This window comes from Mytilus californianus, unplaced genomic scaffold, assembly GCF_021869535.1.
Source record: "Mytilus californianus isolate M0D057914Y unplaced genomic scaffold, xbMytCali1.0.p SCAF_4, whole genome shotgun sequence".
In the NCBI taxonomy this organism is placed as follows: domain Eukaryota; kingdom Metazoa; phylum Mollusca; class Bivalvia; order Mytilida; family Mytilidae; genus Mytilus; species Mytilus californianus.
The window spans coordinates 40622048-40645530 of record NW_026262690.1 but is presented as its reverse complement, the minus strand read 5'-3'; the positions used below and the strand labels follow the sequence as shown (position 1 = coordinate 40645530).

General features: G+C 32.1%; 1 protein-coding gene across 2 annotated transcripts in view; it reads left to right on the top strand.

Annotated features, from left to right (window-relative positions):
- The first annotated feature begins 3976 nt into the window (after positions 1-3976).
- LOC127738045 (monocarboxylate transporter 12-B-like) overlaps positions 3977-23483 on the top strand; it is a 45541-nt gene continuing 26034 nt past the window's right edge. For both annotated transcript variants that reach the window (XR_007999920.1, XM_052249125.1), the window contains exon 1: positions 3977-4050. The gene's annotated coding sequence lies outside the window, so the exon portion shown is untranslated. The remainder of the gene's footprint in view (positions 4051-23483) is intronic.

The following is a 23483-nucleotide window of genomic DNA, read 5'->3' as shown; positions in this document are numbered from 1 at the left end:
AATTTTGCACCCTAATTTGGACCCACTTAAAAATACAGCCCAGAATCAATATTCTAAATACACGGTAAGATTAAGCATTTAAAAGAATCCCAATATTTCAAGATTATTTAAATCCCATTGAAAATGGTCTGAAATAAACAATTCAAACAAAGATTAAAAAATTGATTGTTTTTACCCCTTTTTGGCCCTTAATTCTTAAGCTGATATGGTCATAACCCCCAAAATTCAATCGAAACTTCTTTTTGTAGCATGGAACCTCATGGTATAATTTCATACAAATCCATACACTTATACTCAAGTAATTGTCTGAAAACCAGAAAAATGTTTGCTTTTAGCCCCTTTTTGACCCAAAATTTTTAAACGGTTAGGGCCATAACTCCACAATCAATCTTAACCTTCATTTTGTGGTATGGAACATTTTTGTGGTTTATTGGTCAATGTTCAATTTTCGTAACAGGTCTTTTTCTCAAACACTATAAGCAACAGGCTAACTATATTTGGTGCATGGTATGAATTAAAGATGTACATGTCTGTCAGATGGGGTTCATTGGCCTTATCCTCATCTACATGGATCAATTATATGTTAAGTTTATGATATTTGTAGTAATATCTACATATTACAGATTTCCAACATAGATTAAATCATGATGGGTAAAGCAGGTGAGACATTTCAGTGTGTGCACTATTGTCTATAGATTTGGACAAGAGCAGATATATTCAAACTAACAAGATCTTCCTACTGTCCTTTTTTGTAATAAAAAATGTCAGACATTTCCTTATAGGAGTTGTTGCCCTTAAGTAACATTTTTTCAATATTTTGGCAATTTGGCTGTTATCTTTAAATTGGTAAAACATAAAGTAAAACCTATAAGTGGTAAAGATGATCAGCATGACAAGATCTACAAATAAGTAACCAGTATGGTAAGTTGACGCCTGATAGAAGTTTTTGTCCTTTAAAGACGATGTTTGCAGCAACTATTAAAAGTAGATATAAATAAACTGTAACAACAAAAATGATCAGCAGAACAAGACATGGTCGACATTGTCATTTGAATTATAGGAGCACCTTTGAAAGATGACATGCATCCATTTTTGTCTCACCTTGATGGAGTCAAAAAGCGAGACATAGGTATGCTGTTTCCAGCGTCGGCGGTGGCGGCGTCAACAATGTATTAGTTTATGATTAGGTCTAGTTCATGGTGAACTACTAGTGGTAGGTCAATAATATTTGGTATGCAGTTGTATTAGTATTGGCACATCTCATTACCATGGAGATTATTTGCCCCCCCCCCCCCCCCCCCCCCTCAGTCAAGGTCTATTGACTTTGAAACTTTTCATTGTTTACATGTATTAGTTTGTGATTAGGTCAATTTATGGGGAACCACTAGTGGTAGGTCAATGATATTTGATATGCAGTTGTATAAGCATTGGCATATCTCATTTCCATGGAGATTATTTGGCTCTGCCCCCTTAGTCATGGTCTATAGACTTTGAAAATTTTGCTAAGTTAACATGTATTAGTTTGTGATTAGGTCAGTTCAAGGGGAACCATTAGTGGTAGGCCAATGTGAATTGGTGTTCAGTTGTTACAATATAAGCATTCGCACATTTCATTTCCATGGGGAATATTTGGCCCCGCCCCTCAGTCATGGTCTATTTACTTTGAAACTTTTGCTTAGTTTACATGTATTAGTTTGTGATTAGATCAGTTTAAGATGAACTACTAATGTTAAGTCAATGATATTTTGTATGCAAATTTATTGGCATTTGCAAGTATGGTTTCCATGGAGATTATATAGCCCCACCCCTGATCATGGTTCATTGACTTTGAAACTTTTACATAGTTTACAAGTTAATGTTTGTGTTTAGGTTTGTTTAAAGGGAACGACTTATAATCAGTCAATGGTATTTGGAGGGTCGTAATGGGGGTACCTTCATGACGAATAACGGTAAAAATTTTTGGTGCATGACGATAAAATGTACACTTTCTTTTAGACGATAAAAAAATCGACTGATTTTGACGAATCACGTTAAATTTTTTCCAAAAATAACAGTAACTATAATTATTTGAAACCTCTGACGAATCACGATTAGGATATTTTGACGAATCACGGTAAAATTTTAACCAATTTGATGCTAACGGTAGCCGTAAATGACCGTTTGATGCCTGACGGTAAAGGGCATTCCTACCCTCTATTTGGTATGCAGTTGTATTAGCATTGGCACATCTCATTCCATGGTGATTGTTTAGCCATGTACCTTCAGTCATGGTTCATCGACTTTGAATATTTGCATAACTTACATGTTAAAGTATTGCTATTTTAATTTCAACATTTGCATTATCAAAATTACAAAAAGGTGAGACATATCTCTGTGATAACAGTTTATTGTGTTTTTGCACACACTATAGTACTGATAAAAAGAAAATGTAAATAGCAAAATATATTTGTAGGACAAGATCTACAACTAAAAAAACTCAGCATGGCTAAAATTGTCATTGGACTTCCTAACCATATAGAAGTTATTTTGCCAAACCATTAGTAGAGAAACTGTAAACAGTAAAAATGATCAGCAGAACAATATCTGTTTCGGTCCCTATCCAATATACTCTCATTTTCCAGTGGCAGTCAAAATTTCCCTGTCCTTCATCCTGGTCCAACTCTATTACAGAACCTACCTATTGTATTTATTGTTAATTTGTTCTCTTCCAGTACAGGAATGAAACATTTGCCACTGGATGTTAAGTAACCATCAATCAATTAGTTTGATTAATTATGGGAGTTGTTGCCCTTGAATTGATATCCCCCCCCTCCCAAAAAAAGTTGTTGCTGTTTAGCCAGTAAGTATCAAATTAGTTTTAATGCATTTTATTGTATACTTTTGAATATCTCATCTGCTCACCCCTACCACAAAAGGATCAAAGTTGTACCCCAAGATATAAATATATACTTATCATATTAATATGTAATAAATGGGATGAGTGCTCACAAACATGTTCAACCCCGCCACATTCTTTATGTGCCTGTCCCAAGTCAGGAGCCTGTAGTTCAGTGGTTGTCATTGGTTCATGTCTGTCATATTTGTTTTTCGTAAACTGTTTTGTTATAAATTAGGCCGTTAGTTTTCTCAATTGAATTGTGTCCTATTTTTCATGTAGGGCCTATTATAGTCGACCACACGGTATTGGTTTTTCTCATTGTTGAAGCTGTACGATTGCCTATAATTGCTTACATTGGATAGTTGTATCATTGGCAATCATACCACATCTCCTTATTTTTATATCATCTTGTCAATTTAGGGAGCTACCATTTGATTTTTATCGGGGGGGAGGGGGGGGGGGGCTAGGATGAAAAATTTTGTCCTGCATTTTTTTTTTTTTAGTTGTAATTTCTGTCCTGCCTTTTTATTTTTCACTCTATTCGGTCCTGCATTTTTTTATTAGTTTATCCTGACTTTTTTTTACATAAATTGTCATCTTGCCTTTTTTTTTACTTAAAACTCCTGTCCTGCCTTTTTTTCAAATTTCATCCTAGCCCCCTCCCAGGTACTTGGGGTCATGCAAGTTGTTTTTTGCTCTCCTCCTTTTTTCCAAAATGCATTATTTTTTGTTTCCTATTTATATAAATTGTTTTTGTGTTTTTTGTGTTATGAAAAAAATTATGTGTTATTTGTTTACTATCAACTGCTAGTTTACTATCCACAGCGACCAATGATCCTGTGAATATTAAACTAGTAATTGATAAATTACTTGTGTAAGTCTACCACAGAAAAACATGAACAATTGGATTTTAACCAATTGATGATTTGATCTGATTATCTTTTTCCTTGTAAAATTCGCACAAGATTACCATTTATAAATATAACAATTCTGCAATTATCAGATAGCCAGGTTTATCTCTTGTTCTTTTTCGGGACAAAACGAAAGTACGCCGCCCACTTTTTGTTCCATAAATAGCTCAATCAGCTGATTACCACATGTGAAAGGTGGTCACGTGCTTAATTTATGCTTGCTCGCACAACGAAATTATACACAGACGCTAGTTAAAAGAGGTAAGATTGTATTTATAATCAAAATCAATCAAATTTACACAATGGCAACATCAACACAAAGAACACAAATCAATAATTGATTTCATGTGACCATAAATTAATGGGAAATGTTCGATGGTTTCCTTTTACGTATTAGATATATATATAGTAGGTGTTCTTACTTGTGCTTAAATAAAAGTAGTACGCTATCATTTGATACTGACATCGAGATAAAGGAGCAGCTTCACTCATGCATCTATGCAATGCTGATTTTTTTTCTCAGTGCAAACAACCGATTCTAGAGGTAAATATTACAGTAATAATTCTGATGCTTTGCGAGGTTATTTTAGGTTTCATTTTCAGATCTATAAAATCAAAATGAAATTGAATAAAACACCCACAGCAGATTATCTGGACTAGGACAATATAAGCTCAATTGAGGTAGAGACCTACAGGTGTACAATATTACTGTAGGTAACCATGACTGTATTAATATAAATTAATCATCATGTGTGGATATAGGATTTTGAAAAGGGGGCTCAGTAAAAAATAAGTTGTAAGAAAAGATGAGAAATGAAATCAGTATACATATAAAAGTACAAGTGTGGTCTGTTTTACATGTTAAAATCAATGCTATAATGATTTGTATTTAATCAGCAATTAGGTGACTATTAATTTATCAATGATTGACATAAGGAAAAATAAGCAAAATCAAAGATTTAAACTTGTTTATATGAATTATAGTTATCTCGTACCAATGTCAACTCGTACCACTAAAAACAAACTCGTACCACTGCTAACTCATACCACAGTAAATTTGTACCATTGGGAACTCGTACCAACTTATTAAAATGCATTCAAATGGTGTTTAATGATGAATAAATATTTAAATTTCACTCAATACCTCATAAGTCTGTAAAATGACTAATTTGTAGCTGATTTTTCCTTGGCTAATTGGATGAAGAAAACTGTAGCAGATTGGCTTTGTTGTCTCCCTTGAACAGTTTCCATTATTTAACTTTTACTGACAACAATTTGATTTAATTTTTAATAATTACAAATTAGCAACATTGAATAGATTTTGGTATTTATAATTGTTTCTAAAAAGAATTTTATTTATTGAGAGAATTTATTTATCTTGTTTTGAAAAGTTTTAAATTGTTTATGACTAGAATTTAGACAGTATGAAATTTATTTATACACAATATTCAGCTCCTTGATAATCTATATGAGCGAGCGTATATAAACCTCATGGAAAAGTAAGGTCAATATAATCTTTCCTTTTCGTTGTAGTTCAGCAAAGTATCTGTAGCTGTTTGGCATCTTTCCTTTATTTTTGGCAAGCAATTGATTCATAAAGTTTATAATGATATGTCTATTGGTATCCTGACTAGTAGGCATAATAACAAAGAATACATTTCATTTTGATGCTTTATTGACCACAACTTCATTAAAAATACATGTATAAGAAACATTTACTAGATAAATCACTATTACAGCTAACCAATTTAATTTATCAATTAATTACATGGTAATTAAGAAATTCATTTTTTTTTTTATAAAGATTTGCCAAAAAATTCATTAAACATTCGTATATTGTCTTTTATAAAGATTTGAAAAAAAAATTCTTTAAACATTCGTATATTGTATATTTTTGCAATAAATTTTTGTATAAAATTAAGGAAAATCAATTAATATTTTATAAAAATTTTCAAAATCAATGCATCTATTTTTATACGCCCGTTTACGGGACGTATTATGGTACCTCTGTCGGTCCATCCGTCCGTCATCAACATGTCAGACATTAACTCAAAAACACTTTATCCAATTTGCATAAAACTTTGCTGAATTGTTTATATCTATTGACGTGAGCTCCCTTTCGTTTTTTATAAATTTTAGATTTTACGTTTCCCAGTTATGGGGTTTTATTCATTAAAAAAAAACGGATTTTCCAGTTTTCTGACAATAACTCAAGAATGCTTTCACCAACTTGCAAGAAATTGTGGTGAATTGTTTATATCTATTGACATGAGCTCCCTTTCGATTTTATAAATTTTAGATATTACATTTCCGAGTTGCAGGGTTTTATTCATTAAAAAAGGGGCATTTTCCAGTTTTCAGACAAAAATTCAAAAATGCTTTCAGCAGTTCTTTTGACACTTTGGTGAATTGTTTATATCTATTTATGTAAGCTTCCTTTAGAATTTTATAAATTTTACATTTTACATTTCTGAGTTATGGGGTTTTATTCATTAAAAAAGGGGGTATTTTCCAGTTTTCGGACAATAACTCAAAAATGCTGTCAGCAATTCTCATGAAACTTTGGTGAATTGTTTATATCTATTGATGTAAGCTCCCTTTTGATTTTCATAAATTTCTAATATGACATTGAGAATTAATTGAACTTCAACAGCAAGAAATCTTTAATTGAATATAAATTCAATTCATATAACCAATTTCAAGTTCTTTGACTACAATTATTCAGAAACCTATAATATGTCAAATATTTAATTACAATCCAAATTCAGACCTGTATCAAGCTTGAATATTGTGTCCATTTTTGCCCCAACTGTTCATTGTTGGACCTCTGCGGGCGTATTCAGCTGCGCTCAGCGAAGCAGTTTATTAATGGTACGAGTTTGCAGTGGTACGAGTTCGGAGTTAATGTTGGTACGAGTTGACTTTGATAAGTGGTACAAGTTGACGTGGTACAAGTTTACAATTGTACTAGTTAACTTGATTCCGTTTATATACATGGTACAACCTCAGCAAAATGCAATGAGATTTGTATTTTTTTTTAATTCCCTATTTCATTAGCTTTTTAACAGTAGAAAGTATTTGTAAATTTGAATACAGGAAATTTTATTTTTTTTATGAAGAATGAACATGTACATATATTATTTAAATTATCTACTTAAAGATAATTTTTCAGGAAAAAGAATTAAAAAAATAGAGGGGGCAGTCAGAAATCATTAGTCCAATAAAACAAGAGAACAACATCTCCATTGGATAAAACAATCAAAAGACAAACAGCAGTAACAAAAAATATCACAGAAAACTTTTAAGCAATCCTAAAAGCACTTCATAATCAGAAAAAAAGTAGACCTTTGTTAGAATAGAGAAATGCCCAAAAAACTACAATTTACAGGTAATTTTAGGGAGACAAAGATATTGAAAATAGTAGTATTAGTTTCTAGTCACAGGCACATGTCTCTGAAAAAAAAAATACCGTACCTGTATACTTCGATATAACACTTGTCTCAAAAAAAAATTACCTATATGCTTTAGTATAACACTTGTGTCTGAAAAAAATACCTATATTCTTTAATAAACCACTTGTCTCTGAAAAAAAATAACATACATGTATATGATTTAATATAACACTTGTCTCAGAAAAAAATACCTATATACTTTCATATAACATAATGATATATTAAAGTATAGTATATTAAGTATTTTTTTTTCAAAGACAAGTGCCAGTGTTTTTAGTCTATTTATTATTACATGTTTTAAGTGATTATTAAGGATTAAATAAAGTTGTATTTTATATTATGAATGTTTGTATACATGTATGTACTGACCAATTCAGTCCAGAAATTGTAAGCAATAAGAAGGCACTTGCATGTAGGTACAAATGTAGATGCTTACATTTGTCAATCTACTTCAAAAACTTATTAAGATTTCATTTCATATTAACAAAGAAAATTTTTGATGCAATCCCCTCCCCTCCCCAAATACTACAGTAAAAAAGCAAAATTTCACAAGTGTCAAATTGTGACAAAGGGAGATAAATCTATATATTTCAATTTGCTAAATAAGACCTATAAAAATATATAAGCTTCAAGTTTAGACTCTCTGATGTGACTAAAAGGAGATGAAGGGTTTATGCCAATGGGCAAGCAAACCAACAACACAATGAACCAAACTCTGAAGTCAGATAGAGCAGGTGTATCTCACTTTTTATCAAACAACAAATCTGTTTGCCCCTCTGCACTCAGTGTTTACCCTGCAAGTAAATTCCTTAATTTAGGTTGACATTGTGTGTATTGACAAAATCTTTATCTCACTAAATTGTTTCGTACACTGGCTTAATAAAATGTTTCTTAATTGTCAGGTAGATTTGTCCTCACTAAAGTGGGGTTTCCAAAATGAAGTATTTAAAATGATTCAATTCTACTTGCAACATTCTGTTGTAACCTTTGATAGTCCCATCTTCAATAATCAATAAGTATTTATACAATATTTAGGTTTTACACTTCCAAGCAACTGAATGCATAACATATATTTTATTTACATATTAGCAGATACATTTCAGACTTGAAATGAAGGGAAGTTATATCTGTCTCTGCAAAAATTTGTCAGTAACATGCACCTTTATGACACCATTAACCAACAATAAGAACAATGCATTATTTTAAGAGGGTTAGATAGAAATGATTTACCATGAGTTCCTCATCAAAGAAAAGCATAAACATGCTTGAAAAATAAAAATGCATATATGTTCAATACAATTGCATAATATGTAAGGGGGAAAAACCATTAAAAAATATTAAACATTAAACCATAAAGATCAGTTTAGCTGATGTATCCCTGTGCTCTTATTGAAGCCTAAAATACACTTTTAAGAGAATAGACCATAAATAATACAAACATAGAAAGCAACTTATCGTGTGGTCCCCTTACTAATCTATTCTAAAGAGTAAAATGTTTGAGCTTATTTTGCTGTGCATTTATAGATTGTAACAACAACTCAGATTTCAGTTGCTTGGAAGTGTAAAACCTAAATATTGTATGTATACTTATTTTGAATTTTTTGAAGATGTAATGTTGACCTCTAAATGTCTTTCTGTTTTTGTTGTGTTATTGGGTTGCTGTCTTACTGAAGTATATTCCACTTATCTTTTTATTCATATTTGAACTTTGCTTTCTCTAAAAATAAAAGAAATTTATTTTGAAATCAATCCTTTTCCATCTCAAAAAGTTATCAATACCAGAATTAAAAAAAAGTAGATTTGCTATGGTTTTCATCATTATGAAAAAAATAGATGAAAAAAGTATCCACTAAGATAAAATAATGTGAAAATGAATATAAATTTATATACAGGTTATTGAAAGGGCAACATGGAAAATTAAAAAAAAAAAAAAAAAAATGAAATTTAGGAGTCACATCCCTATGGAACGACTCAAACTAGATTAGCAATGATTTTGCTGCTGAAATGATTGTTTACATAATATATTGATATATTTATTACATGTATTATTCGTTGCATTTCATGAATATCTTAAAAAAAACACCAAAAAAGTAGATCTTTCTGTAAAAATAGGCAGATGTAAATATGAAGTGGACAGTAGATAATTACAATGTAAAGCAACATTACAAAACTCTTACTAAGTAATGTTTGTTTAAAAAGGAGGCAAAAGATACCAAAGGGACATCCAAACTCAAAAGTCAAAAATAAACTGACAACGCCATGACTAAAAAGGAAAAAAGAAACAAACAACAGTTCACAAAACACAACATAGAAATCTAAAGACTGAGCAACACGAAACCCACCAAAAACTGGGGGTGAATTCTTTTTAAAAGATGTAAAATTGAGAATGGAAATGGGGAATGTGTCAAAGAGACAACAACCCAACCAAAGAGCAGAAAACAGCCCAAGGCCACCAATGGGTCTTCAACACAGTGGAAAATCCCGCACCTGGAGGCGGGCTTCAGCTTGCCCCTAAACACAATTGTGTACTAGTTCAGTGAAAATGGACGTCACACTTAACTCAAAACATATAAATGAACTAAAATTAAAAAAAAAACAAAAAAACATACAAGACTTACAAAGTTCATGTATGCAGAAAAAAAGAAATTTGTATGATTGTTTGCTCATTATTGTTGATGAACTCATCATAATATAATATTCAGTTATAACACTTAATCTTCATTTGACCTTGTATTTATAAATTAAGATATAAAGTGGGTTCTATTAGGGTCAATGTCTAAAAAATTTGTTAAGATTAAGATGAAATAGAATGAATAGCAGTTACATGTCTTCCTTATGAGTGTTTTGATAAAATTGGTGACATGAAATTATTTCCTGTTAAAATGAATACTTTGCAGTTTTGATTTTAATTTATTTTAAAGAATCATATATTTATTAATCATATGATATTTGATCAAAATACAATGTAATAAAGTGATGATATATATGAGTAATATACAATTACAGTCATAAGTGAAAGGAATGAGGTACTCATTGTCATACACTTGTCATACGTGTCATACATGTGTCATGATGTGATGATAAACTCTCATTCTGTTAAGCACCAACCATTGTCTTTTGTTGGGCTAATGGTTTTTATACGACTAGTCGTTTATTGCTCTCATGTCGTCGTCGTCCAAAGACTTTTGGTTTCCAGACAATAACTTTAGTTTAAGTGCATGGATCTCTATGAAATTTAATCAAAAGGTTCAATACCACAAAAGGAAGGTTGGGATTGTTTTTGGGGGTGATGGTCCCAACCATTTAGGAATTAGGGGCCAAAAGCGGCCCAAAAATAGCATTTTTCTAGTTTCAGGACAATAACTTGTGTATAAGTATTTTGATTGCTCTGAAATTGTACCACAAAGTTCAATAGACTATTTTGATATTACCGACTTTTTACTCCGGATTATACAATATTTCGACAGGTTACCTTTTCTGTGGTAAGACATCCTGGTACTCTGTCAAGTAAGAGCAACCAAAATAAGTAAAATCAAACATATAATCAGTGTAATTTGAGAAGAAAGTTTACTGTTTTCCGATGATTTTGTCTTGTAAAGAAAATGTAAAGCAGTTAATTTTCCCCAAAAATTATACCAACTGAAAGCTTTATTTTACTTCTTTACCATGCTCTTGCTTGACTTAGTACCATGATGTCCTACTACAGAAAAGGAAACCTGTCGAAAAGTTGTATAATCCGGAGTCAAAAGTTGGTAATATGAAAATAGTCTATACCACAAGTAGAAGGTTGGGATTCATTTTGGGGGTAATTGCCCAAACCGTTCAGGAATTAGGGGCCAAAAAGGGTCTAAAACAAGCATTTTTCTAGTTTTCAGATAATAAAATGTGTTTAAGTGTATGGATGTCTCTTAAATTGTTCCACATTTTACAAAAAGAAAATTTCTTGAAATATTATTTTTTTTGAAAGGGGGGAAGGGAGTCAATTTTTTTCTTTCTTCTTCATGATTTAAGAAATTGTCAATTTTTCAAAGAAAAATGGTCACAATTTATTTTGCTAATTCTTTGTATATAGTCTGAAAACAGATGTACTAAGTATTGCGCAACAGCACAGTGTATTGCACAACAGCAAGAAATCTTCAATTGAATATAAATTCAAATCATATAACCAATTTCAAGTTCTTTGACTACATTTATTCTGTGTCAGAAACCTATAGTGTGACAAATATTTAATTACAATCCAAATTCAGACCTGTATCAAGTGCGATATTGTGTCCATTTTTGCCCCAACTGTTCAGGGTTGGACCTTTGCAGTTGTATCCCACTGCGCTCTGCGAAGCAGTTTATTTTTATACGACCGCAAAAATTAAAAATTTTTTGGTCGTATATTGGTGTGACGTTGTGGTCGTCGTCGTCGTCTTCGTCTGGCGTAGTCCGGCGTCGTCCGAAGACACATTGGTTTTCGCACTCTAACTTTAGTTTAAGTGAATGGATCTCCATGAAATTTTACCATAAGGTTCAATACCACGAAAGGAAGGTTGGGATTGATTTTGGGGGTTATGGTACCAACAGTTAAGGAATTAGGGGCCAAAAAGGGGCCAAAAAGGGGCCAAAAATAAGCATTTTTGTAACTTCCAGACAATAACTTGTGTGTAAGTGTATGGATCTCTCTGACATTGTACCACAAGGTTCCATATCACAAAGGGAAGGCTGTAATTGATTTTGGGGGTAATTGCCTCAAAATTTTAGGAATTAGGGGCCAAAAAAGGGGCAAAAAACAAGCATTTTTCTAGTTTCATGACAATAACTTGTGTGTAAGTGTTTGGATATTTCTGAAATTGTACTACAAGGTTCCATATCACAAAGGGAAAGCTGGAATTGAGTTTGGGGGTTATTGCCCGAAACGTTTAGGAATTGGGGGCCAAAAAGGGGCCAAAAATAAGCATTTTTCTAGTTTCCAGACAATAACTTGTGTTCAAGTGTATGGATCTCTCTGAAATTGTACTGCAAGGTACCATACCACAAAGGGAAGGCTGGGATTGAGTTTGGGGGTGATGAATCATAATGGGGTTCAAAAAATTTGGGGGGGGGGGGGGTTTTCTTTTTTTCCTTTTTTTTTTTCTTTTAAAATTTTCCATTTTAAGTTGGTTATTTCTGATTTATATTTAAAAGCAAATAATAATGATATGGTAGGAGATACACACCAAACAGGATGTGTAAATTATTATATAATAAGTATTGTGCAATAGCAAGAAATTTTCAATTGCACAGTATTGCACAATAGCAAGAAATCTTCAATTGCACAGTATTGCGCAATAGCAAGAAATCTTCAATTGCACAGTATTGCGCAATAGCAAGAAATATCCAATAGCACAATATTGAGCAATAGCAAGAAATTGTCAATTGTACAGTATTGCGCAATAGCAAGAAATATTCAATTGCACAGTATTGTGCAAAAGAAGATACTTCATATAAACTGCTTATTTCTTGATCAATTTCAATGGGGTTTTATTCTTGAATTCTTGGAGTTCTTTAATATGCTGAATCTAACCGTGTATTAAGTTTTTGGATTTTGGGCCCCGTTTTTAAATTGGTCCACATTGAGGTCCAAAGGGTCCAAAATTTAACTTTGTTTGATTTCATCAAAAATTGAATTATTGGGGTTCTTTGATATGCCGAATCTAACCGTGTATTTAGATTCTTAATTTTTGGTTCCGTTTTCAAATTGGTCTACATTAAGGTCCAAAGGGTCCAAAATTAAACTTAGTTTGATTTTAACAAAAATTGAATTTTTAGGGTTCTTTGATATGCTGAATCTAAACATGTATTTAGATTTTTGATTATGGGCCCAGTTTTCAAGTTGGTCCAAATCGGGGTCCAAAATTAAACTTTGTTTGATTTCAACAAAAATTGAATTTATGGGGTTCTTTGATATGCTGAATCTAACCATGTATTTAGATTTTTGATTTTTGGGCCTCGTTATCAACTTTGTCCACATTGAGATCAAAAGGATCCAAAATTAAACTTTGTTTGATTTCATCAAAAATTGAATTCTTCGGGTTCTTTGATATGCTGAATCTAACCGTGTATTAAGTTTTTGTATTTTGGGCCCAGTTTTTAAATTGGTCCACATTGAGGTCCAAAGGGTCCAAAATTTAACTTTGTTTGATTTCATCAAAAATTGAATTATTGGGGTTCTTTGATATGCCGAATCTAACCGTGTATTTAGATTCTTAATTTTTGGTTCCGTTTTCAAATTGGTCTACGTTAAGGTCCAAAGGGTCCAAAATTAAACTTAGTTTGATTTTAACAAAAATTGAATTTTTAGGGTTCTTTGATATGCTGAATCTAAACATGTATTTAGATTTTTGATTATGGGCCCAGTTTTCAAGTTGGTCCAAATCGGGGTCCAAAATTAAACTTTGTTTGATTTCAACAAAAATTGAATATTTGGGGTTCTTTGATATGCTGAATCTAACCATGTATTTAGATTTTTGATTTTTGGGCCCCGTTATCAACTTTGTCCACATTGAGATCAAAAGGGTCCAAAATTAAACTTTGTTTGATTTCATCAAAAATTGAATTCTTCGGGTTCTTTGATATGCTGAATCTAACCATGTTTTTAGATTTTGGATATTGGACCATAATAGGTGAATGTCCAATTTAAAATTTTTAAGTTCTTAGACCACATTCATTCTGTGTCAGAAACCTATGCTGTGTCAAATATTTAATCACAATCCAAATTCAGAGCTGTATCAAGCTTGAATGTTGTGTCCATACTTGCCCCAACTGTTCAGGGTTCGACCTCTGCGGTCGTATCAAGCTGCGCCCTGCGGAGCATTTTATTCTATCATATACAGGAAGAAGATTTTTTTTTTTAATAAAATCGTTTATATTTTATTCAATTATTTATTATGGAAGCAAACTATATTTTCACTTCCCTTCTGAAGCAAATTTCTTCTTCCAAGAAATTTAGAATCTATAGGTAAAATAAGCCTGTGTTCTCATACATAAAAAAAGATGTGTTTCATATATTCCAATGAGACTGCATACCACCAAAAAAGAAAAAAACAAAGGACACCCAGAGAGCAACATACAGTCTTCATCAATAAAGAGGTGTTTATACATTGTACATTGTGTCAAGTTCTATATTGTCCAGGGTTTAAAAAGATTCTGAAGAAATTAAAAAGATATAATCAAAGATCTTTCATCAACACCAAATTCTCCTAATTTAATAACAAAACATATTAAGATGTGATATGATACAATCATTAGCAAGGTGCCTAACTTGGGACAGGCAAATGTATATATGGATGGTTTTAACAAGTTATTGTCTCTCCTGTGACTGCAAGACATAGGAATGCTAATCCAAAGCCATCAGGTCCGTTTATCAGATACCATAAACAATAGGTCAACTAAATTTTATGTATGGAATGTTTGTCAACTATTTGGTGTATAGAATGATTTTGTATGGTGTCTTGCAGGGTTCATCTGACAGTAACCTCTTTTTCACAATTCGTTGGTCAACCTTTACTTTTTGTGGTTAGGTTACGTTCTTAGATACTAACTATAATCTATAGGTAAACTATACTTGGTATTGTAGGTGTACATATTGATCTTGCAGGGTTCTCCTGATCTTGACCTCATTTCACGGTTCATTAATCAACATTAAGTTTTCATAATTGCATTTGTAGGTCAGGAGTCGGTTTCACAAAATAACTTACTACCAAGATTGATGGTAAGTACACTGAATTCTTCATGACTTACGATCAATCTTAATTTTTTGTGAAACCGACTCCAGTTTCTCAGATACTACAGTTGTATTAGCAATAGGTCAACTAGGTTTTGTTTATGGAAATGATTATAATTTGACCTTAAGTGACTGATATTTCTCTCAGATATTTCCAAATAACATGATTCCTTCAGTGGCTGGTATTTCTTTCTTAAATATCCACAGAATACTCTTTGGTCTTCCTTCAGTGAACTCTGGAAAAAGCTTTGTTGATAGACATATTATTGACAATGTTGATATATAGCTGACCCTGACTTCATTTGATAAAAATTGGTCAAAGTGCATTTTATCAAAGGGTTATTGACATACATTGGTATTTTTATCATTTAAAAGATTGTTATAACCTTTATAACTAAAATGCAATGTGGGTCATCATATATATAGATAACAATTTCTCACTTGCAGATTTTCATTTACACTGGTCCATTTCTGATAAAATATTACATATAACTAAGCTTTTGATTGGATGATATGTGCCTTCAATTCCATGGTTGGTGGTTGCAGTCATATATATTGACAACAATTTTCAGTAATCACCACTTCTATGTTTTTTGGATGTTTCAAATGTTTATTTTTACCATTTTATAAGTATTGCATTGAAATAGTAAAGTATTTCAAGATTTGCCACCATGAATTGGGGATTTTTTTTCTTGTATAAATCATTTGAATTTGGAAAAAAAACATAATAAAGGATTGATTGTCTGTAAAAAGAAAAACCAAATTCCTTGTCTAATGCAGATCAATTACTCATGAAGTAATGAAAACGGGAGAATTGTAGGTTTTCTGAAGATTTTTGACAAAAAAATAGCACAAATCACCACGTTTTTGGCAATATTTAAAAAATCTGCTGACTTTGGAGCATAATTTGTATTCTTATGAAGAGATTTGTTTTACTTAGCATTAAGGCTTTTGAAATGGACACATTTAAGAACCAAGATGTGGCCTTTTTGATATTTGATGAAATTCAAGGCCAAATTTGGGCAAAAGTGAACCTGGTTCTTTTGACTGCCACTGGAAAGTAAGAATATGTTGGATATGGTGCAGAAATTTTGCCTTGCAACAGGCCACCAACAGACTCCTCAACATGCAGCGAGCATGGCACTCACTCTACATATTCTGTAAAGAATATCACATTTTGATAGAGAATGAGATTATGTTATTTTTCCTTTGGAAAGAAAGAAATATATTGTATTTTCGTGCCCTTTGGTCTTATCTTTATGGAAAATTATTTTATGGAGCTCAGATAATTTGTGACACTAGTCATTACATAACTAATTTATTTGTTTCTGCCATCACTGAAGAAATTTAAGCTTCTTATATGATCAACTTTAATGATCAGTTTTTTAAGTCCATTTATATGAAAGATAGGAATCATTCTTGCTCCTTTTGAACTTTTCAGTATATTACAATTCATGTGAAGATACATTTATTCTTGTTAAGTAACATTTTTATGTTTTTATAAAAAATTGCTAGGATAGAATAAAAAATCCTAAAAGGTCATTTGCTACAGACTAAAGCTTATGATTGTTTTTGTTTCGAACATTGAAAAATTTTAAAGCAGAATATTTGCAGTCAGTTCAGGATCAATCTTGTAAAAATATGCTCAAAAGCATCAATGATATATTATTGTCTTGCAAGCAGCCTATAACTCAACCTCATTTGGGTCTGTATGCATGCAATCTTTAATTTGACTCTTTGTTGCGCATGTGCCCAGGAATTTCCAGTGACTGAAACAAATGTTTACTGAAAAGGTGAAACTAAGAAGACACATATCGTTGATTGATTTGACCCACAAAATATTATTCTTATACAGGACCTGAGGTTATGAAATAATGACTTGCATTTGATTTATATTTTTATCTATGAAAATATGAAAACAAATCAAACAGAAATAAGAAAATGACATTACACTGTTGCACCTGATTACATGTACATTTGTAGATGTTAATCTGTCTGTTTATATTAATATATATGACATAGAAGTACCATGCGATTTTGTAGTTTTGATTGTCAGAGGCATTCCAAAATTTATAACTTATTTCTGTGTAAAATTCTGTAGTTTGCCTCAACCAAATGTTATGAAACTTATACACAATGCTTATTACCACAAAACACAGATCAAGTTTGAATTTTGCTGGTGTCACTTTAACTGTTCTATAGTTATGCTCCTTTACAAATGGAAAAATTGCTGAATTATTTGTTTCCATTTTATTTCTTTAGTTTGCCTCAACCAAATGTTATGAAACTTACACACAATGCATATTACCACAAAATACAGATCAAGTTTGAATTTTGGAACAAATGGAAAAATTGCTGAATTTTTCGTTTCCGTTCTCTAACATAAGTTTTGCTCGACCAAATGTTATAAAACTTATACACAATGCTTATTACCACAAAACTCAGATCAAATACAAATTTGGGTAGCATCACTTTTACTGTTCTTCAGTTATGTCCCTTTATAACTTTATATGATATGCAAGCGGGGGCATCATTTGTGTCCCATGGATACATTTCCAATTTATTTAATGTATTGTTTTCTATTGAACTTTTGTAGTTCCGAATTAAAATTAAGTTTATATTTAATCAAATTTGAGAGTTTGAGTCAATTTGATTGGCATGAATTTTGCATTAATGATCTTTTAAAAGTTGAAATGCCCAGGAATTATCAGGGGAGATAATCTATAATTTGTATTATGCCTGAGTAAATTAAACTCAGAAACCGTTTTTAAATATGGCATTAGTAAAATATAAGATATTCAATTCAATAGAATAAACTTAATGTTAATTAAATCTGTAATGTTCAAATGTCAAACTTTAGTGGATGGAAGTTTTGTCATTTATGAACTACATTAATACTTACAATTACGTACCAAAATTTAAAAAAAAAACACTTTGAAAAAAAGTTTGTGATCTTGTAAAAAATAATTTAGTAAAATGATATTTTATTCTTGCTAACAATTCAGTTTTATTTTTGATTTATTTATATAACAGTAAAATGTCAGAAATCATGATGAAACAATCAGATAGTCAAAAAAGTTCATGGCCCTAATATTTGATTATTGTGTAGAACTTGTTGCATAATGACAATATTTACTACATTTTTGACACTTGTCAATGCCGTTTGATATCAATATATATCATAAGATAAACAGTGACTGATAAACTGTATAAACAAAGTGTATAAAGAATAGGCAATCATTTTGTAGATATATATATATATAATATATATATCTAAATGAGTTTGAATCCCGGCCAGGGAAGAACAAAAAATTTGCTTCAGCAAATTTACAGATCTAACATTGTTGGGCTGTTATTTAGACAAATTAGAATTATATCTATATATGTCAGAAAAGCAAAACTGTGAGTGATCAAACATATCTTTGTCCACTATGTCAAGTGCCCTGTAGTTTAATGTAACTTATTGTTTTAGTAGAATGTTATCAGACTAAATTATGTAAATGATCATGTCACAAATTCAGTCAAGAATATTAAAAGAAGTTATTGTCAGTTTGCTAACAAACAAAAAAAGCGGTAGTAATATAAAAGCTGAAATTGTATGTTAAAACAATACCATGTATATAGAATAACTTCTGTTTGATGGAATTGTATGTTAAAACAATACCATGTATATAGAATAACTTCTGTTTGATGGAATTTATCTGATTCAGTGTTGAATATTTTTGATATTATAATTCTTGGATTTGTTATTCTTTTTTACATTGACAAAGGACTTTTTAATGGAAATAAAGAAGAAAATGAAAGGAAAAATATCTTTTTCTACGCATACTCAAATGTTTTGATGAAAAGTTATTAACAGCTTGACCTATTGTTGTATGATGTCAGAGGAGTGAAATGATCAAGATTTTCACATGTGAAATTATTGGTTTTTATTTTGCTGGGAAATCACGGTAATTCATTGCAACCAATATAATAAATTATATTGAAATTTTTCTTATGTGAAAGCATTAAATTTATGATAAAAATTTCATTATCAGTTCAAGAGACTTATTCTTTAGAGCTTGGACATCTGTCAATTTTTCAAGGGTATTTGATGTGTAAAAAGTAACACTTACTGGTCTGAAACATACTTTATTTTGTCATTAACAGCATATTAACTATAGAAACCTTTTTATTCCTGCAGTGTGAAGTGAGACTTGATTTAGCTTATTGACTTGAATACAATTGTATAATTATGTCAGATAGTTTGGTGAGGAAACAATAACATAAAAAGTGATATTGAACAATCAGTAAGAATTCAGATTTTCAGAACTCAATTACTGTTTGTTTCTATCAGGGACACAGGTTTCTATTAACTAATGTTTGAAGGTTTTCCAATTAATTGGATTTCAAATGGGCCAAGTGAGATTTTCTCATCACTTGGCGTCCTTCGTCTGTTGTCGTCGTTTAACTTTTACAAAAAATCTTCTCCTCTGAATCTACTGGGCCAAATTTAACCAAACTTGACCACAATCATCATTGGGGTATCTAGTTTAAAAAGTGTGTCCGATGACCCGGCCTACCTATCAAGATGGCCGCCATGGCTAAAAATAGAACATAGGGGTAAAATGTAGATTTTGGCTTATATCTCTGAAACCAAAGCATTTAGAGCAAATCTGACTATGGGTAAAATTGTTCATGAGGTCAAGATCTATCTGCCCTGAAATTATCAGACAAATCAGACAACCCGTTGTTGGGTTGCTGCGATAATTTTAACAAAATTTTTATCGTATATTAGTATCACGTCGTCGTCATCGTCTGAAGACAGTTGGTTTCCAGACAATTACTTTATTATAATTAAATAGAAATCTATGAAATTTAAACACAATGTTTATAACCACAAAAGGAAGGTTGGGATTGATTTAGGGGGTTAGGGTAACAATTTAAGAATTAGGGGCCAAAAAGGGGCCCAAATAAGCCTTTTTCTGGTTTCCAGACAATAACTTGTGGAACGGTGTATGGATCTCTCTGAAATTATACCTCAAGTTTCCATACTACAAAGGGATGGTTAGGATTTGCTTTGGGGGGTTATGGCTCAAACCGTTTAAGAATTAGGGGCAAAAAAGGGGGAAAAACAAGGGTGTCCTCGTTAATGGACAATAACTTGAGTACAAAACATAATTTAGAGCAGTGTAAGGGAGGTATTTCAAACACATCATTTGAATTACCTCACTTACACTACTTTTAAATTTATGTATAAAGAAATGGTTAATGGACAATTACTAAAGACAATTTAAAAGCAGTGTAAGGGAGGTAATCCAAACACAACGTTTTGATTACCTCCCTTACACTGCTTTTAAATTATGTATAAAGAAATGCATATTTATAAAGGAAGACCAGTAAAAATATCTGCAAATGTTGCATATTTTTTTTTACAAAAAAATTCATTTTAAAGATTTGACACCATATTTTAAATTCTATTATATAATAGATTAAGTTAGCACTATGGTAAATTTAAATGGGTAATTATGGTTGCAAACTCCATTCCAAATTTTAATTGAGATTATGACCATATCTGGAGGGAAAGAATTTTTTTGGGGGGAAAAAGGGGGGGAGGTGAAAAAAAATAGGGGGGGGGGGGGGGTTCAATACGCAACAGCATAGTGTATTGCACAAAAGCAAAAAAAAGGGGGGGTAAATTTTTTTTTTTTTTTTGTGGGGGAGGGGGGGTCAATTCGCAACAGCAAAGTGTATTGCACAAAAGCAAAAAATTGAATATAAATTCAAATCATATACCCAATTCTGAGTTCTTTGACTACAGTTATTCTGTGTCAGAAACCTATTATGTGTCAAATATTTAATTACAATCCAAGTTCAGACCTGTATCAAGCACGAATATTGTGTCCATTTTTGCCCCAACTGTTCAGGGTTGGACCTCTGCGGTCGTATCCAGCTGCGCTCAGCGAAGCAATTTATTTTCATTTTTGCCCATTTTCATGAAAACTATGATACTTAGAGAGAAACATTTTTTTCCGTTATGCCTTATATGATTTAAATTATAATAGATAAATAAACACTTTAAATCACAAAAATGATCAGCAAGGCAAGATCTATTAAAAAGTCAAATTTTGCCGATATAGTTAGTAGACTGTCTCTCTTCATAGGAGTGATTGCCCTTAAAAGAGGATTTTTTTTACCCTATTTTTTGTTTTGAGCAAAAACTAAAGAAGATAGAGAGAAACTAAACAGACTTAAAGATCAGTCTTAGAAGATCAACAAAATAGAGATTTTTGTCATGAAGTCTTTTCTCGTCTACAATGTTGGAGAGTGTCCTTTGTTTGATATCCACATAGACCAAGGTGAGCGACACAGGCTCTTTAGAGCCTCTAGTTCTCAATATTTTTTAAAATAAATTGAAATCTTGGTAAACCCAGATAAGATTCATCTCCTCAGACACATGTACAAATGTACATTCTGGTTAGTGCATCCTATACTGTTTGCATTGTCAAACTTTGAGCTTGTTAATATTTTGTTTGACAGTTTGATTACAGCTACATTAATATTGGACTTTACATCAAATGCTGTTTGATTTGATTTAATCTTAGTATACACTTGTGACCTATGAATCTCTCCAGCTACTTTGATCACAATGGTCCCCTCATTTAAGAAAAAGTTAAGTCTTATGAACATGCAGATTTCCTCAAACTAAAATTGAAATGTTAAATTGAGGAGGATTAGATTCTTTTGTCCTGGAAATCTCAATCTTTAGGTGGTCAGATTTTGTGCTTTATTTTGTATTATAAATCATTCTAGTATGAAAGATATCTTTCCACAATCAATTGATTTATAATTTATTGGCTCTCAACTTTTGACCCAAAAGAAAAACCCATAAGAATGCAAATTTAAGAGACAATTTTTTGAATATATCATTAATTCATGAATAGAAAATCTTGTCAATACAATCAATAGTCAAAATATCTATGTAGCAGTTATAAGGTATATATACACAGTAATTAAGTCTCCCAAACGAAGTTTGGGAAGACTTATTGTTTTTGCTCAGTTCTTATTATTATTATTATTCTTCTTCTTCTTCCGCCGCTTTTAAATTTGAACTTGTCCGCACCCGTTCTCCAAAACCGCTTGTCAGATTAACTTAGGGTTTCACAATATGTTAGACTAACATGTCTAGTGGTGCAATCAGGGTTTTGTTTGTGCAATGGGGTTTATAAAGGGGTACTTTGAGGGGCAAAAAGAAAAGAGGGTTTTACTATAGAACCCTATGGGATTTTATTTTTTTAAATTTTCAAATGATTATAAATTGAAAACCGTTTGTGATAGACACAATCTTTTTAATTGAAAATGTTCTAAAGGATAAAGCCCATTAAATGAAATACAGGGTTAGTCCCCAGGAGTCACCCCCACCCCCTGCCATTTAAGAAAGTTCTAATACCTTGTAAGTGGTCAAGATCCCCACCCCTAAACCATATATATTTTGGTTTGTCATGCTAAGATGGTTTGAATGATATACAGGGTTAGTCCCCAGGGGTCATCCCGACCCCCTGTCATTTGAGAAAGTTCTAATATCTTGTAAATGGTCGAGATCCCCACCCCTAAACCATATATATTCTGGTTTGTCATGATAAAACACATCAAATGAAATACAGGGTTAGTCCCCAGGGGTCACCCCCACCCCATGCCATTTAAGAAAGTTCTAATATCTTCTAAGTGGTCAAGATCCCCACCCCTAAACCATATATATTCTGGTTTGTCATGATAAAGCACATCAAATGAAATACAGGGTTAGTCCCCAGGGGTCACCCCCACCCCCTGCCATTTAAGAAAGTTCTAATATCTTGTAAGTGGTCAAGATCCCCACTCCTAAACCATATATATTCTGGTTTGTTATGCTAAGATGGTTTGAATGATATACAGGGTTAGTCCCCAGGGGTCATCCCGACCCCCTGCCATTTGAGAAAGTTCTAATATCTTGTAAATGGTCTAGATCCCCACCCCTAAACCATATATATTCTGGTTTGTTATGCTAAGATGGTTTGAATGATATACAGGGTTAGTCCCCAGGGGTCATCCTGACCCCCTGCCATTTGAGAAAGTTCTAATATCTTGTAAATGGTCGAGATCCCCACCCCTAAACCATATATATTCCTATTTGTCATGTCTCGAACATTTGAATGACGTATACGGTCAGTCCCCAGGGGTTCCCCCCACCCCCAATGTTCTTATATCTTGTAAATGGTTGAGATCCCCACCCCTAAACCATATATATTCCTGTTCGTCATGTAACGAACATTTGAATGACGTATAGGGTCAGTCCCCAGGGGTTCCCCCACCCCCCATTGTTCTAGTATCTTGTAAATGGTCGAGATCCCCACCCCTAAACCATATATATTCTGGTTTGTCATGCCAAGATTATTTGAATGATATACAAGGTTAGTCCCCAGGCATCACTAATGCATATTACTTTACTGGATCAAACCAATTTTCACTGGACATTGCCC